The following is a 17,142-nucleotide window of genomic DNA, read 5'->3' as shown; positions in this document are numbered from 1 at the left end:
CTGGTTCCTTCAACTGTCCACCCAGTGCGATTGCAGGGTAGACTGATTCTAACTGATCACCAGTCAGCTTGGTCATGGGGTTGGTCTAACTGCTTTGGACTTGAATGTGTGTGCAGAGCTGTAGACCATGGCTGCTGAGAATGGAGAACCAAGAGGCAGCCCAGGCATCTGTAGAGATAGGCGTGTCAAGGGAGTGCAATGAGTAACTGTGTGGGTGACTGAGTCAGTGAATTACATGTGGGGGTGTAAGCCTCGTGCACAGGTGAAGTTGGTGTAGAAGAATACAAAGAATACACACAAGAGGGAAAATGGAGGGGGATGACCGATGTTTGAAGGGAGGAAAAGCCACATATCCTTTTGCCTAGTGCTCCTAATAGGTACACTAAGGAAGCAGTGACCATTGTTCATGAAGCCCAAACTGGGCATTTAAACTATTAGAAGCAGTGGGTAAATGCCCAAGGGAGATTAAAAACCAGGATTTTTTCCCCTGGTTTCTGGCTTCACATGTGTGTGTTTGAGACAGGGTCTCACCAGTCTTTTCTTTCATGACATGTTATTATATGAACACCAGATAGTAACCTATGTAAACACAGTGACGGTGAATATCATAGAACTCCTCTGAATGACTGGGGGCCATGTTAACGTATTACTTCTATCTAATTTATCTGTTCACACCCCCAATATTTCCTTCCCAAGTCCTCTGGTTCGTTTGAGGGTGTGGATGTATTGACCTCTCTTTGCAGGTGACAGACATAGAAGACCATCTCCAAAAGCCACGGTGTGGGTGAATGACAGCCAGATCATTTCAACAGCCATTCTGCCCTTCCAAGCCAGTCCTCACCTTCACCTGGGCAACACCGATGTAGTCTAGACTGTCCGTTTGTTTCGTTTTTATATCTATTTATTTTTAAATTAAATGATCACAGGTGTTTACTGGAGGAATTTTTTTTAACATAGAGAATCACAATTAAAACCACCGTTTAAATTTGGTCTCCTTGCAGCACCGTACTTTTTATTGAGAATAACTGTCCTGTGTCTCCTACTCTGTTCCCCAGGGAGGGGTTAACAGACCAGTGTGAGTACCTCCTTCCTTACAAGGGTCCCACTCTCTATATGTCTTCGTGTGCACACAATGTAAAGTCAGAGTTTAGTAGGAGCAAACGGATTATTAGATGATTCTAGACCAACTTGCTCAGCTGAGAAGAGCAGACTATAGATGTTGTCTGAATAATCTGAAAACTAGAATTCTCAAGAAGACTTCCCAAAGCATAGACAAAGGACTTCGTGTGGCTCCATGCACCAACAGCTTATGTTCACTTCGAGGCATTCCTGATTTCGTTTTCTGGGTATGCTAACCTACAGGGGGCGTTACTGCCATCTGTTGGCAGTGTGTGGAAGTGATGCATTTCCTCCTAGGGGCATGAAAAGGTTCATTCTAGGCAAGTCCTTAAATATGGGACACTCTATGAGGAAAGAAGGAAGGGAGGAGAGGGGGACAGTAAGGAGAGAAGGAAGAGAAAGAAAACAGTGACTACATGCAGAATCAGAGCAAGTCCAGATATCAGCAGACCAGAGTAACTAAACCCTCTTTGCTTCCCATCTTTAATGGGAATTCTGTCCTGTTCATAGAGATGTTATAAGAATTTGCCGGGCAGTGATGGCACATGCCTTTAATCCCAGAACTTGAGAGGCAGAGATAGGCAGATCTCTGTGAATTCGAGGCTAGCCTGGTCTACAAGAGCTAGTTCCAGGACAGCTAGGCTGTTACACAAAGAAACCCTGTCTCAAAATAAAACAAAGAATTAAATAACAATACATACCAATCTGAGTAAATGCTAATCCAGATCTCAATGGCTGAACACAGTGGTGGTCAATTCCCGGTCAGTTCTCTTCTGAGTTGTGACTAAGGACAGATTCTCTCCAAAGACTACCAGTTTCTGTGTGAACTTTCCAGATTACCTAGGATGCTGACATGCTCGCCAGGAGAGGAAAGGGTGTGGATGCTTGCAGAGGAGGCATTTCTGGGCCAGACCTAGAAGCACATGCATGACTTCTACATACAGTACATGGCTCGCTAGATTTCAGTGACAGAGGGGCATCGGCTACTAGAAAGGCTGGAGATGGTGGCACAGTGTGCCAACCGATGAATATGTGAAGTACAATTATCCCACACCCTGATAGCTTAGATGGGAAGCCTTTCTATGAGAAGCATCCTTAAGCTGGTTCTTGGAGGAGCTAATGGCTGTGGTAAGTGGGAACAGGGTCTGGGATGCTACACAGGGACCCTCTGAAAACGGCCACAAACAAGAGGGTACGGTGAGGAGAGGATCCTGGCTGAGAAGATGATGCACTAGGCGGGACAGAGAGTAAACTAAGATGAAGTTTGCCAGGTAGAGGGAAGAAAGAGTTACTGAGAAGCTACCGGTCTTAGAGAATTGTCCTAGGTCCAAAGGATGCCAGCAGAAAGCCTGCGGCCCCATGAAAATCAACTAGCAATGGTAAGAAGAGATCTGAGTATTGAGTATGTCGCAGCTCTTGACATGATGAAACCTTTTATCAAATTCCTGAACTTCGAAAATCTGAGTTGTTGCACTAAACAATCCTCCAAATAAATGTTTTTCAAGATTCCAGGAGTTCCATTCCAGGAGTTAGGGAAAGGCTTACGCAGTCATGGAGAAACATCGGGGCTATGACAAGGACCAATTGGTTCCATTGGCAAGAGAGTACGCGCCTCTCAGAGAATCAAGAGGTGTCTAAGGCGTGAGTCAGAACCAGCTCAGAAAGCACCTAGCAGACTTCGCTGTTTGAAGCATGCCAGCCAGTTTCACGTGGGTGAAGTTTGGTTTAAAGTAGACAAACTGAAAACACAAGCTGTTTGTTTAGATTGTGCCCCTCTGTGGGAGGCTTAAGGGTGGTTCGGTGAGGGAAGAATTTTCTTCTTAGTGGCTGCTGTAGCGCCGGGGTAGCGCACTGAGCTAGCAAGTACAGGGTCCTGGGAAGTCCCTTTCTGGGAACACTGAGTCTCTTGGAGAGAACATGGCCCCAGTGTGAACGACATACAGGAAGCAGTGTTTCCTTGCCCACGTCTGGTGATGTCCTTGTTGAGGCAGGAACGAGCCCAAGTCCAGTCCCGTAAAGGTCTCTGGAGCCGCAGAGCGCTAGAGCCCAGAGAGCACCCTTGGCTCTCTCCGACTCTCTCAGCATTTAAGAAGCACAATGTTTGTCTTTATTTCTAAGGCAAAGGTCAGTCTTCCCATTAGCTGTTATCTGTTGTGTGCTACCTCTTTATTTACGCAAAGGAAAAGGTCCATTGAAAAAAAAATACACATGACCTTGGCAAGTCGAGTCTGCTCTGGGCCTTTGTTTTCTTCTCTCTCCAATGTAGGGTTCGATTATATAATCTCTGAAGTCTCTTTTTGACCTGAAACAACAAATTCTAGAATAACTTCCTGTTTCTGGCAAAGCGACATGAATCTTGAGGTTACTTTATCGCATCGGAGTAAATCTCTACCATTGTTGAAAACCCTAGCACGCCACGGAGGAGCAGTCTGGCAGTGTTCTTTTTTTTTTTTTTTAAGATTTGTTTATTATGTGTACAGTGTTCTGTCTGCGGGCCAGACCGGAAGAGGGCACCAGCTCTCATTATGGATGGTTGTGAGTCACCACATGGTTGCTGGGAATTGAACTCGGGACCTCTGGGAGAGCAGCCAGCGCTCTTAATGGTTGAGCCATCTCTTCAGCATTCTTTAATGGCAACAGCACGCCTTTAGTTGTTGAGCCCAGAGTTGCTTCCTTTCCATCCCAGACAGGAGGGGACAGGTGCTTCGGTACACCTACCTGCTTCCTAAACACGGGGCTCCCATCATGGCCCTGCTATGGAGTCTCTACCTGCATGCGCTTCCCGAGTGGGCATGAGTTTGTCCGCTAGCCACTCTTAGACTGCTATCTGATTTCTGCTTATGTAAAATAAGTAGAAATACCAAGAGCCCTTCTCTCTCTGAAGGATATTTCTTCTAATGCGGAAATGTATCCCAGGTAGAGCAATTTTAACGCGGTGTCCAGCACAGAGCACGCAATGGTGTGAGCGGTGACAGTTGCTGGAGAAAGCCAGGCTTCTAGATCACCTACAACTGTCTAAGGGTAAACTAATTCAAATTACGCTAAATTCGTAAGTCAGTCTCCCGTCTTGAAAGCGCTCAAGGAGCGCTGTGGCTGGCTACTGTCCCATCACACCGTTTTAAACAGAATTACCCAACACTATAGGGAGCCCACAGGACAGTCTGCCCACATACTGACCAGTCACAGAAATGGCAAAGCGCTCGGAAGGCACTTCGCTGTTCTTCTTGCCACCTCGCGAAGCGGGCCATTCCACTCTTGGAGAAGTTCGTGTTAGAAAGTTCTTCCCAAGGAATCAAAAATCCTGTACACCACCCTTACACACACACACACACACACACACACACACACACACACACAGCAATTTTAATGATCCTTCTCTCTAGAAGTTCAGACTTTAGCTCAGTGGTAGAGTGCTTATCCAGCATGAGGCTCTGGGTTCCGTCCTCAGCACTGAAAAAAAAAAAGTTCTTAGAGTTGAATTCCGTAGTCTTATATTTGATCTTCCTTTGTTGTGGTCCCTTGTTTTAGTCTTACTCCCCACCTCTCCCTCTTCTCTCTCTGTCTTGATGGAGATCACACCTACTGAGCCCCAGCCTCCCCGGTTTTATTGATTTTGCACTATGCACTCCCGAAGAGCGTTCCTATGTCTTCCCCAGCAGAGCAACACTTACACAGATTGTGCGTTAGTGTACCAGCACATAAGCAACCACCTTTCTCCTCCCCCAGGCCTAAGCACAGAAATCTCTAAGTGGCTTGCTTCAGTCTGACAGTTCAAAAGCATGTTGTAAGTAAAAGGGGAAATTAGAAGCCCTGGAGATGATTGATGTTCTGCAAAATGGTGTCTAGACGAGAGGTTCTGGGTGTTGGGTTCTGCCTGAAAGGGCATCTCTACATGGGTGGAGACAACAGGGGAGACACAATGTTAAGGACCACTTACACCTTCGGATCAAATCAGCAGATGCCAGACGGGTCTATGCTGAGACAGCAGAAAACCAATAAATTGTTCTCACCCTGCAGTCACTGGCAAAGGGGCCAGGTTTTCGTTTGAAAAGTTTGCACCGAGATGATTTCTGCCGACTCTGGGGGTTCTGGGTACCACTGATAAACCAGGGATCGTCCTAACACACACAAGGACTGATAGCTGATTCACTTCACCAGCTTTAGCATGCGATCAAACGTGTGATGTTTTGCTCTTCTGTCTTTTTAGGGTTGCCCACCACTCAGCTCCCAAATAAATCACACACAGAGGCTTGTTTTTAGTAAAGAATGCCCAGCCTTAGCTTGGCTTATTCTTGTCCACTCTTAAGTTATCCCGACTATCTTTTGCCTTGGGGCTTTTATCTTGCTATTTCTGTATATCTTTCTTTATTTCTTTCTCCATGACTTGCTGTGTATCTGGGCGGCTGACCCCTGGTGTCCTCCTCCCCTTGTCTTCTCGTTGCTCACTTCTTCCTTGTTTCCCCTTCTATTTGTTCTCTCTGCCTGCCAGCCCCACCGATCATTTCTCCTGCCTTGTTTTTGGCTGTTTATCTCTTTATCAGACCACCAGGTGTTTTAGACAAAGACTCACAGCTTCACAGAGTTAAACAAATGCAGCATAAACAAAAGCAACACACCTTAAAAGAATATTCCCCAACAATCAAAATCAGCACTGCCTACTGTGTAGAAGCACCCCGCCACTAACACCTGGTACTAAGTACAGTGCTAGATCTACAGTTGACCACACACACACACATAAACTCACAAACATATACACATATACACAAAAAACACGTTCATATACACACATGCAAATACATATACACTATACATACATACAAACACATATACACAATAATTCATACAAACATATACACACATATAAACACACATATCTATATACACACACATATCTATATACACACATATCTATATATACACACATACACAGATACATACACATATATGCAAAGACACATATCTATCCATAAATTCTTCATCCATTAATTCAACCAATCACTGGTTAAAAATATTTGAGAAAAGACCAAATCTGTACTAAATACATGCAGATTTTTAAAGACTTTTATGTTTTCATTTAAGTGCGTGTGTTACGTGACTGTGTACATATACACCAACTGCATGCATTCCCACCATGTCCAGAAGACAGCATCAGATTCCCTGGAGCTGGCTTTACAAGCAGTTGTGAGCTGAATGCAGTGGGTACTGGGAACTGGACTCAGATCTTCCATAAGGGCGACATGCACTCTTCACCATTGAAGTTCTTCTTGCTTTATCCCCTATGTGCAGTTCAATGCAATACAGACTAATACAACTGGTGTAAATAACCCAGAGATGATTTCAAACACAAGAGGATGTACATAAAGTATATGCAAATTATACAGCAGTATATGCAGGGACATGAGTATCTGGTCATTTGGGGATATCTGCAAGGATAACTGTGATAGACAGATTTTATATATATACATATATATATATAGAGAGAGAGAGAGAGAGATGATAGATCAACATATATACATACACACATATATACATACACAGAGACTGCATAGAAATAAATTTTTATATAGTTATCTATACTTTGTTTTGAATAATAACAGTCTTATACCATATATATATGCATTTATAGTATACCTATCTCTAGTTACATAAACTTAATGTGTATTTTAATGTGACACGAATATCTATGTGCACACGCACATAGACACTGAAGATGGTTTTGGATGATGCAGGCGAGATCTTTTATTGTAGTCTTAGAAGAGCAGGAATGGATTCTTGGGACCTAAGAAGGGACCCGTTTCTATTTCACGTTACTGTCTCTCATACATTTTCGGTTTTCACCTTCATAGCAACAAAATAGTTTTATAATATCTGATTATACTCAGCAGCCATTATCCATCTACATCTCCTCCAAGATGAGTTTCACGGTACAGAGTTAAAGTCTATTCCAGGCTGCGCTCAGCTCACGTTCTATAGCTTTCCCCCACATCTGTGTGGTGTCTCTCTGCCTCCATCACAACGTCCAGCTCTGGACTGATGAGATGGGTGTGTTTGCCCAGCTATTCACTGTTAGCAGTAGATATGAGCATAGGCATGAACGGTCATAATCCAGTGTTCACTGTTACACACAGCGCAATGACAGCAACAGGCTCCACAAAGGGAAGAAGGAACAACATGAGGGAAGGGAGAAGCTTGCCCAGGAAACTCTGCAAACACGAGCTGGGAAAAGGATGTGAGGCCTTGGGTTTGGCCTAAGTAGAGAGCAAAGACCAAGTGGCCAAGACCAACCTACAAAGGCCAGAGGGACCTCGCTACCTAGAACAGTGTGCTGTTCTCTGTCTAGTCACAAACAAGGCACCAGGGAACCAGAATTCCATTTGTTTTTAAAGACATTTAAAGGAAAGTGTAGGTAACTATTTTTTTACCTTTTACAAATTAATAATTTGCTTGTAATAATTATCTTTAATATGTGTGTGCACATGGTGGTGGTGGTAGCTGTGTGTGTGTGTGTGTCTGTGTGTGTGTCTGTGTGTGTGTGTGTCTGTGTGTGTGTGTGTCTGTGTATGTGTGTGTCTGTGTAAGTCAGCTACACAGCCTTGGGTGTCATTCCTTGAGAATCATCCACCTTGTTTTTGAGATGAAGTTTTTCCTGAACTGGAAGTTACCAAGTAAGTTAGGTTGGTGGGGTCAGGGAGTCCCTTAGATCTGCTCTCTCCACGTCAGGGCTGGGATTATGTCCAGTCTTAGTTTTTTTATTTTTAAAGGTGAGTTCTCAGGCTCAACACAAGGCCAGCATGCTAATGTGGGAGTCCTTTCCCAGCTAAGCTCTTTCCCAGGCATAAGAACCCTTGGCAGGTTTCTCACTGCAAAGCAGAATTTTCTATGGCTATCTATGTTGATAAAATAATTTGCTACTCTAGGTAACTGAGCAGAAAATATAGAAGAAAATTAGGTCTTTTGGAAAGCTAGGTCCCATGTTTAATAAGCTGATGAAAATATGGGGTTTCCCTCCCGTAAAATGTAGATGTATAGAGCCATCAAGATGGCTCCGTGAATAAAGGTGTTTGTTTCCACAGCGACAAGTTGAGCTCCATCTCTAAGACCCGTATGGGGCAAAGAAACAACTGACTCCCACAAATTGTCCCCTGACTGCCACACACATACGATGTCATACAAATAGATGTAAAAAATTAATGTAGATATAAAATATCACATATAATTCCAGGAAGTTAACGGGACTTCTTTTTTAAAAAAAAAAATCCCTGAATTTAAAGGTTATAGAAGTAATCCATTGGTAGTTTTGTTTTGACAGATTTGGGCTTTTTTTTTTTTTAAGAAAATTGTGTGCAGAGCCTTGGGGACTCACCTATAACCTACAGAGTTCTAAAAAACCGGTTCAGATTCTCATTTTAGCAGCAAGTTCTGAACATACCTCCCAAATGCTGTGTGTGGTGCTTTTGAAGTCTTCTGAGTTAGAAGAAACCTAGGGCAACACCAAGAGCATGATGCGGAATCTAGGTCATAGACTGTTCTAGGACATCCAAACAGGAAGCGGGAGGAAAGCAATCCTACAGAACATGGTCAAAAGCAATTCCTTCAGATGCCAAAAAAATCAAACCCTTCCAGATCTGTGCATGCATATCAGAGTGAACCCAAACCCTTCCAGATCTGTGCATGCATATCAGAGTGAACCCAAACCCTTCCAGATCTGTGCATGCATATCCGAGTGAACCCAAACCCTTCCAGATCTGTGCATGCATATCCGAGTGAACTCAACCCCTTTCCAGATCTGTGCATGCATATCAGAGTGAACCCAAGCAATGTGTGGAGAGGGCTCCAGTTTTAGGACTTGCTAGCTTTCAAACTAAAATGTGATTCCTTATTTATTTATTTATTTATTTGCCAACAGACTCTTGAAATGGCACTGGACAGGGGAATGGAAAAGATTAGATTAGGACTTTGTGTACAGGGGGCCAATCACAAATTAATTGCTCTCCTTCTGAAAAAGTGAAAATCGGGTTGTTTGGGTGAGGCAAGAAAACCTGCCATTTGTAAACAAAACTGGCTGTGAGAACCTTCTAGTCCTAACACGTGAAGAGCCTTCTCTTGAGATTAGTGTTAGAGAAGAGGAACTCAGCAGAGAACTTCAGAAGGTGGGAAGAAGTGTGAAGAGAGGCCAGTGAGGAGGGGTCCTGGCTCCCTGACTGAAGGCCCAGACAGGAAGGAGGGGAACTTCTCTGTGCCTCTCACTGTCCTCGTGCCTTGTGGCCCCTCCTGGACTAGTCCTCCTGAGTTTTTCTTGGCGCTCAATCAGTCAGAAACTCAGAAATCCCAGCAGGCAGGAAGAGGGCTACGGAAAGCGTCTGATGGTGTTGGCTATCCAAAAAGACTCTGAAGCCAGGCTGAAGCCAAATGTTAGGGGCCAAACCACCACTGAGACGAGATCACACCAAGCCAAGAGGGCCCAGAACAGACCTCAGAACAGGCAGCCCACTCTCAGAGGACAACAGCTCCTCTGGCACCAAGATGCCCATCTCTCCATCGTGGTACCTCAGAGCATCCAAAAGCCCCTCATATCATCACCCAGGAGGGAGAAATCCTGAGGGCTGGGCATATATCAAAGACTGAATTTACCAAAGCAATTGTCAGAAGCAGCTGGGATTGCCATTTGTCAGGCATTTAAACAGACTGAGAGTTAAGTCACAGAGATACTGTGCTAGTGATTAGTTATTCCTTGATGTGTCTACATCTCCCTTGTTCCAGCAGAACCTGGGATCACAGGAAGATGGCCTCTATGACGGAGAGCTGAACAAGCTATATGTTCTGTGCACGTGAGTGTGTACCCCTGTGACAAAATTCTGCCACCAATGCAGGATTCTATCATCTATTACTTTCTTAGAAAAATTAGAAAATTGATTGTCAAGGTTTATAATTTCAAATGCACTCCATGTCCTTAGACATGTCTAATAAAAACTGACTTTTTATGATCTCTGTGTGTGGCTATACACATGGGTATAGCATTGCATTTCTATTTCCTCTTTCTCTTACATTTCCGATGTGCTGAGCTGGGGTATTTGGTTTTCTGAATGATGCAATGGGTTAACAAGATAATGTATCAGGAAGGAAATCTTTTAAGGTCCAAGGACCTCGACACTACCTTTGGTTTCGTTTTGATTAAAGAGGTGGGATTCCACGCAGTGGAAAGTTGCGCAGGTGGCCGTCTGGGAGCATACACCCCCTCCATGAGCAAGGGGCGGGGAGACACTGAATACAAGTGGCAGAGGGGTCTCTGGTATCTCATGCTTTGCCTCCGGTTCTTTACTGCATTGGGTCTCGATGCTCATGACCCAGGCTCCGTAACAAGAAGAAAAAGTAATGTTTTCACTTGTGAGATTCTAAACCTGCTAACCCTCAGAGAAAGGAGTGGGTGATTGCCTGGAAAACGACTCATACATTCCTTGAACATTTCTGTCTGAAAGCAACCCCTTTGCGAACCTCTAGGGCCCATCAGGACCTCCAGTAACTGTGGGAGGTTTTCTTTTCTGAATAAAAATGACTAAAAGTATTGATCAGGACTATACTCTCTCTGTATATTAATGTTTTGGGGATGTCAACAGTCAATCAAAACTTCAAGTGCAATATTTTGGAAAGTTAGGCATGACCTAATTCTAGTTAACTGGAAATACTTCTAACTAAAAAATGAATATATTTTGAAAGGACAGAATGCTTAAATGATACTTTCCAACGAATTGGAGTATTGAAACAAGAATTAATAAAATACAATAGGATATAAATTGAACATATTTACTTTTTAAAAAGACATATCTTACGGATTTAACTAGAATTTTTTTCTGACTAGCTGCATTTTTTTCTTTTTGTCCTTTTTTTTTTTTTTTGGATTTTCAAGACAGGATTTCTCTGTGTATCTCCGGCTGTCCTGGAACTTACTTTGTAGATTAGACTGGCCTTGAATTTACAGAGATCCACCTGCCTCTGTCTCCCTGAATGCTGGGATTAAAGGTGTATATCACCAGTGCCTGGCTTTTTCTTTCTTTTATGAGGCAGGGTTTCTCTGTGAAACTTTGGATCAAGCCTGTCCTGGAATTCACTCTGTAGACCAGAATGGCCTCGAACTCACAGAAATTCACCTGCCTCTGCCTCCCAAGTGCTGGGATTAAAGGTGTGTGCCTCCATCACCCGGCTAGCTGCATTTTAAAATACCTCGAACTGCAGAGATTATCGGCACGAAGATGGATATCTTAACATCATGTTATGTTTGGGTGAGTCTTTCAAATGAAAGATAATCCAATTTAATGAGCAGGGCTTAGGCTATATGCTAATGAGTACATGAGCCATGAACCACTCATCAATTGAGACAGAAGAAGATTGTGTCTTACAAGAGCGTCCACCACCCGGTCAGATGAGCCATTTCCAGTCTTCTGCCTTTCACATCTGTGTCGTGAATACACACTTGGTGGTTTCCCTTCATTCCCTCTCCTGTAGGGAGGAAGAGCGATTCACACAGAAAGATAGGTTAGGCCCCTCTGTGCCAGTCACCCACATTCAGAACTTTGACAAGTGTTTCTGGGAGCCGGCAGTGAGCCACTCCAAAAACTCAGGTCCATCTTCCCAAGAGGACAATTTTACCCCAGAGCGCCATGCAGAATTAACTTCACCTCCGAATAAGGAGTGTTTCAGAAACATGGATGCTTAGTCACGGGGTGTCACAGAAGGCTGTGACGTGATCAGAAGGAAAAGGCATGAGGATAAACGTGGAGACTCTGGGGATGACACCTCTGGACTTCCAACCCAACTGGCTCAGGCCACCCAGGTCTCTGTTCTTGCCTGCTCAGGTAAGAGAGAGGAGTGACGAGAGCCACAGGGAGGACTGAGGAAGAGAACTGAGGGCCCAGTTCTTGCCCAGTCTTTGGGAGGACTCCTTAGCTTCCTTTGCTAGGATTTCTAGTAGAACACGTCAACACACACATGTGTGTAGATAAAATTTGTTAACAGAAACATGTAGTTTAATGTGCACTGGAGATGCTGGCAAGCTTGGGAGTAGGCTGGATGCTCCAGCTGTGCTAGCCTTATGTCTTCACTTCCTCGCCCACTCCCACCAGGTGCAGTTCAGAAGGTCCAATAGAAAAAGAACCCCAGGAACTACAGCAGCTTATGACTGTGTTCCTCATGTCCAGAGACATCTCCTTGTCTGTGACTTTAACTTCCCCATGGTCTCCAGTTTTATAATTCTTACTGTAACGATGGCAGAGCACAAGGACAGCTGCTCTGGGTTCGCTCACACCGAGCCCTGTATGAGGTCCTCTGTGCACATTGATCCCTCCCACGATTTGGGGAAGTTGTGCTTTTTGTACTTTTATTCACACATTCTTGTGTTTGTTTGTTTGTTTCTTTGTTTGTTTGTTTTAGACAGACAGCTCGTAACTTTGGCTGTCCTGGAACTCACTTCGTAGACCAGGCTGGCCTTGAACTCCAGAAATTCACCTACCTCTGCCTCCTGACTGAATAAAAGGCAGGTGCCAAGACCACCACTCAGCTCTGAGTGTTTCGAGGTAGCAAGAGCTATCTCTTCCTCGACAAAGTCCTTGAAGTCTGGGAGAGCTGGGTGTGTAGACCACTGCCCCCAGCCTCTGCTGTTCAGCAGCAGCTCCTGCACTCTTGGTGACCGGCCATCTGCCACCAAAGGGTTTGAACTGACCCCCAGGCTATGTGGTGAGCTTTCACTTGGTTCAGCCACATTCTGTACTTTCCTCCCAACACCCTTGCCAAGGGCTCACCAGATTTCTAGACTTTCTTTTTTTGCCCAAAGGGACACTATAGTTCTTCCTCGTGAGGTCTCCTGGACGAGACCCAGGTGATAGCCTCTTGACCCTCTCGTGTCTTCCCCCCACAAACTCTCTATGAATTCTATGACTGCCACGCCTCCCCTGAGTTCCACCCATACAGGTACAGTCTCAATGCTTGAAGAAGCTAATAAAATGCTCTCTCCTGCTCACAGAGACAGTTGTCAGTGTGGGCAAGATGACGGCTAAGGGTCACAGACAGCAGGCAGCTTTCCTTGGAATGACTTGGTGTCTCTGGCTTAGACTGAGGTCTTGGTCTTGTGACTCTCAATTTAGGCCTTTTTTATATATTATAGTAGACAGTGTCCCTTTCTGTCCCTTGCAAACATCACACGAGTCCATGGAAAATGCTTGTCTCGCTGTGGTTCTCAGCAGCATTCATGCGTAGCAGCTTTGAGCCAATTCATTAGATGCCAAATGCTGAGGAACATTAAGGACTTGAAAAGCTGGAGAAGTGATTCACTGCCACCATTAAGAAAGCTTTCCATGGGAGAAGATCTGTTGTAGAGAGTTTAAATAAGACTGAAGTAGACTGTGCACAAATTATAAGACAGCGAGAGCTAGAGACAATGAGCAGGGAAACACACAAACCTTTGTGGTTGCTTTTCTCTCAACAGAAGATCGTCTTACTAGAAAAGGGCTTGACTAATCCCGATTCATCCTGGAGAGGTGCCACTTTTTGTTTTAGATTTCTCTTGAAGACCGAGTGCTCATTTTCATCCTTTTTCTCTGTCTCCATCCTCTACCGCTTCTCAGATTCCTTCTCTTCTCTGCCCTCTCTTCCTCCTCCTTTTCCTTCCACTGGAGGGGACATTAAAGTTTGTTCTTACCCAAAGCTTCACCTAGTCCATTACAAAATTAAATCTATCCAAAATGGATTTTATATTTGGCTTCGTTTATCCTTTCTCCTCATCTACAAATGATAAGCTGTTGCCTTCTCCCCCGAGAGAGAAAAGACTGTTGCCATGCAACAGGTTGCCTGTAAAGAGCATGGGCACGTAAGAAGGGGAGGAGAAGGGACCGGTGCTCATCGTGTCCTTGCACACTTTTGTCCCTGAAGTTGGAGGCAGAGATGACAAAGACAGAGAGGCTCCGGGCCTCCAGACTCAAAAGAAGGGTGTTCCGTTCCACAAGCATCTGGGGGTCTTGCTAAAGACCAGCCCCATACCCTGTGTTGGGAATACAGAAATGAATAGACTTAGTCAAGGGGCTCCCATGATGTTGACTATGGGTGGAGAAGAAGACATTGTTGTCTCCTTCCTGGTTTGAGAGGAAGCGTTTTCAGTTTTCCCTGTTACTGTAGTGTTGGCGATTTGCTGTATACAGCTTTATTAGGTTAGTAGGGTATATTCTTCTATTCCTACTTTGTCTGGACTTTTATCATGAAGGGAAGTTGGTCTTTTTTTGCATGTGTAGAGATAACCACCAGATTTTGATAAAGGCTCAATCATTATTGATGGATAGCCAATCAGTGAGCTCCTTAGGTAGTCCATGCTTGTCATTGGTTCCCTCAGTGGGATTTGCTCGCTAATGCCTCCTGTGTCTGAGCACAGCATCAGGCATTTCTGATCCCACCTTTAAGTTCATGGAGGAACTGAGTTTGATCCTCAGCACTCATATATAAAACCAACATGGGAGTGTGCATTCATAATCCCAGTCCTGGTGGGGCAGGGGCAGAACCTGGGCTCACTGGCTGGCTAGCTTAGCCTAGTGGGTAAGCTCTGAATTCCAAAAAACGGACTGTGTTCAAAGGAAGATGGCCACCCAACACCAGCCTCTGATCTACACACACACACACACACACACCACTCACGCATGTGCACGGTGGGGGCAGGGAGGTAAAGTATGCAAAGCCCCAGGAAGTTTCTGAGCTTAGATTTCTTCACAAGAAGACACAACCTTTAAGGTTTTATCCACTTTAAAGAAATGAGGCTTCTGATAATAGGATGTTGCAGCCCCAGTGTGGTTAGACACCTCTGAATTCCACAGACACCGCTGCCTCAGAGGAGGCTGTGGCTCCAAGCGCGGGCATAGCAGCCAAATACACAACTCTGGGTGTTCATAGGGCATGTTTAATGACTCCTCACTTTGCTGACCTGCCTGATCGGTCACTTAGGTGTAATACTGTAAAGAAGCGGGGATGTCACACATCAGAGATGATTGCACTGGTTTTTTGTTTGTTTGTTTGTTTTGTTTTGTTTTGTTTTGTTGCCATGCTGTTCTCAAAAATGAGATCTACCTCTCAACAGTTTTCAAACATTCTGACATGCCTGCATGGACGCCTGTTAGCGTGAAGGATAATGGGAGTGGAGTTCTCTCCACGACTTGACTGGGCATGAGGCCGAGTGCAGGGTGATGAGTCCATGGCTTCATAACCTGCCCCGTTTCGTGCTGGGAAAGTTGCTTGTTTTTCTCTGCTTCCAGTTCCTCCTTGTAGGGGAGTGGTAGGACCTACCCAAGAGGGCTGAGGTAGGCTTTAATGCTGCTAGTATTATTTCCTTTTAAATCAGGACAGTGTCTCTGCTGGCCAGACTGGGGCAGAGATTAGAGAGCTTTGTGCCAGACACATGCGAGGACACTGTGTGGTGCATTAGCTCACTGCTTTTACTCTCATCCTCATGCAGATGTTAGGACACAGCTGGAAACAGGTAAGTTCTTTGCCGGAATAACACTAATGACCTTTCGTCCAATTCCTGTGGACCCTTCCTGACATCTGAAGCCCCATGGCGTTCTTTCTTGCACTCATTTCTGTCAGTCCTCTGGCTTTCTAAACTCCCACCAGCCTGGCCCATTCAGTGAAGCTGCGGCACCCTTGGGCTTCCCTAATCCAGATCGCCAAACTCTCTTGCATCCCTCCCACGTGCCTACTCATGAGCTTGAAGAACCACATGGTCGGTTTGGTCACGGTGATACCCACACTTTGCTGTGCTAATTTTCTGCGACCTTTCACATTGTTGGGAACAAATACCTCAGGGAAGCAACTTCAAGGAGCAGAGATTTATTTGGCTCACAGTTTGAGGGGCTCTCTGTCACCACAGTGAGGAGCTTCATCGTGGTGAAGCCATTCCACTCGTGGCCATTGGGGTATGAGACACTGGGCGTTCATAAGACATTAGGCCAGGAGGCAGGGACCAGGGATGTATTATCCCCAAAGGTCCTCCCCGAGTAACTGACTTCCACCAACTAGACTCACCTCCTAAAGCCTCCACAGCCCTCAAAATAATCCCATAAGCCAGGGACAAAGCTTTCAAAACATGAACCTATGGGAAGCATTCCAGATTCAACAATGGGGACGAGTGGGTTAAAAGTGATTTTTATTAATTGAGAAGCTAGGTTGACTCTGCTTGAACCCAGGTTTAAAAGAAAGAGCGATGGAGGTCGAGAAGCAGCAGTGGTGCATTCTTGTAATCCCATCCCTTTAAAGGCAGGTAAATCTCTGGGGCCTGCAGACGGGTGCCTAGAGCCAGCCTAGCCTACTCCTGAGCTCCAGGCCAGAAAAAGAGCTTGTATTTAAAAAAAAAAAAAAGGCTCCTGGGAAGCAACACCCAGGGAGCTGACTTCAGGCTTTCACACATGTGTAACCCACATGAACATCCTCTCATACAAACGCACACACATACACACAAGCAATGGTTTGCCTTGGTTCACAACTCCAGAGGATTCATCCCACAATGTTTCCTGTTGCTTTGGGCTGTTGGCAACATGGTGCATCAGACTGGGGACACACGGCAAAGAAAGATTGTTTGTATCACACAAGTCAGGAAGCAAGAGAGTCAAAGTCCTAACTCCCCTTCAAGGGCATGCCCCAGGGACCTTACTTTCCACAACCCACCTCCAAGAGGTTCCTCTCCCCCCCCCAATAACACTGGGGGTGAGACCAAGCCTGCTAGACATGGATCTTTGGGAGACATTTAAGAGACAAACTATAGGAAATATTTTTAAAATTCTGGAATTATGCAATATATATGCATAATTATGCCATATATAACCAAGGATCATGATTCAACACATTGATTATGATCTTTAAAAATTAGAAGACACTGTTATAAAACTGGTGAGGATACAGAGGAAAAAGACCCCTTGTATGACTGGTCCCCTCCATCCATTTTGTTCCTCTGTCCTACAGAGGAAAAGGACTTCCTGCAAGATGGCTAGCAAAGGTTGT

The sequence above is a fragment of the Microtus oregoni genome, unplaced genomic scaffold (assembly GCF_018167655.1).
Source record: "Microtus oregoni isolate MIOR12 unplaced genomic scaffold, Mior012 000010F_ref0000083, whole genome shotgun sequence".
In the NCBI taxonomy this organism is placed as follows: Eukaryota; Metazoa; Chordata; class Mammalia; order Rodentia; family Cricetidae; genus Microtus; species Microtus oregoni.
The sequence above is the reverse complement of the archived record's forward strand: the minus strand, read 5'-3'. Positions refer to the sequence as shown.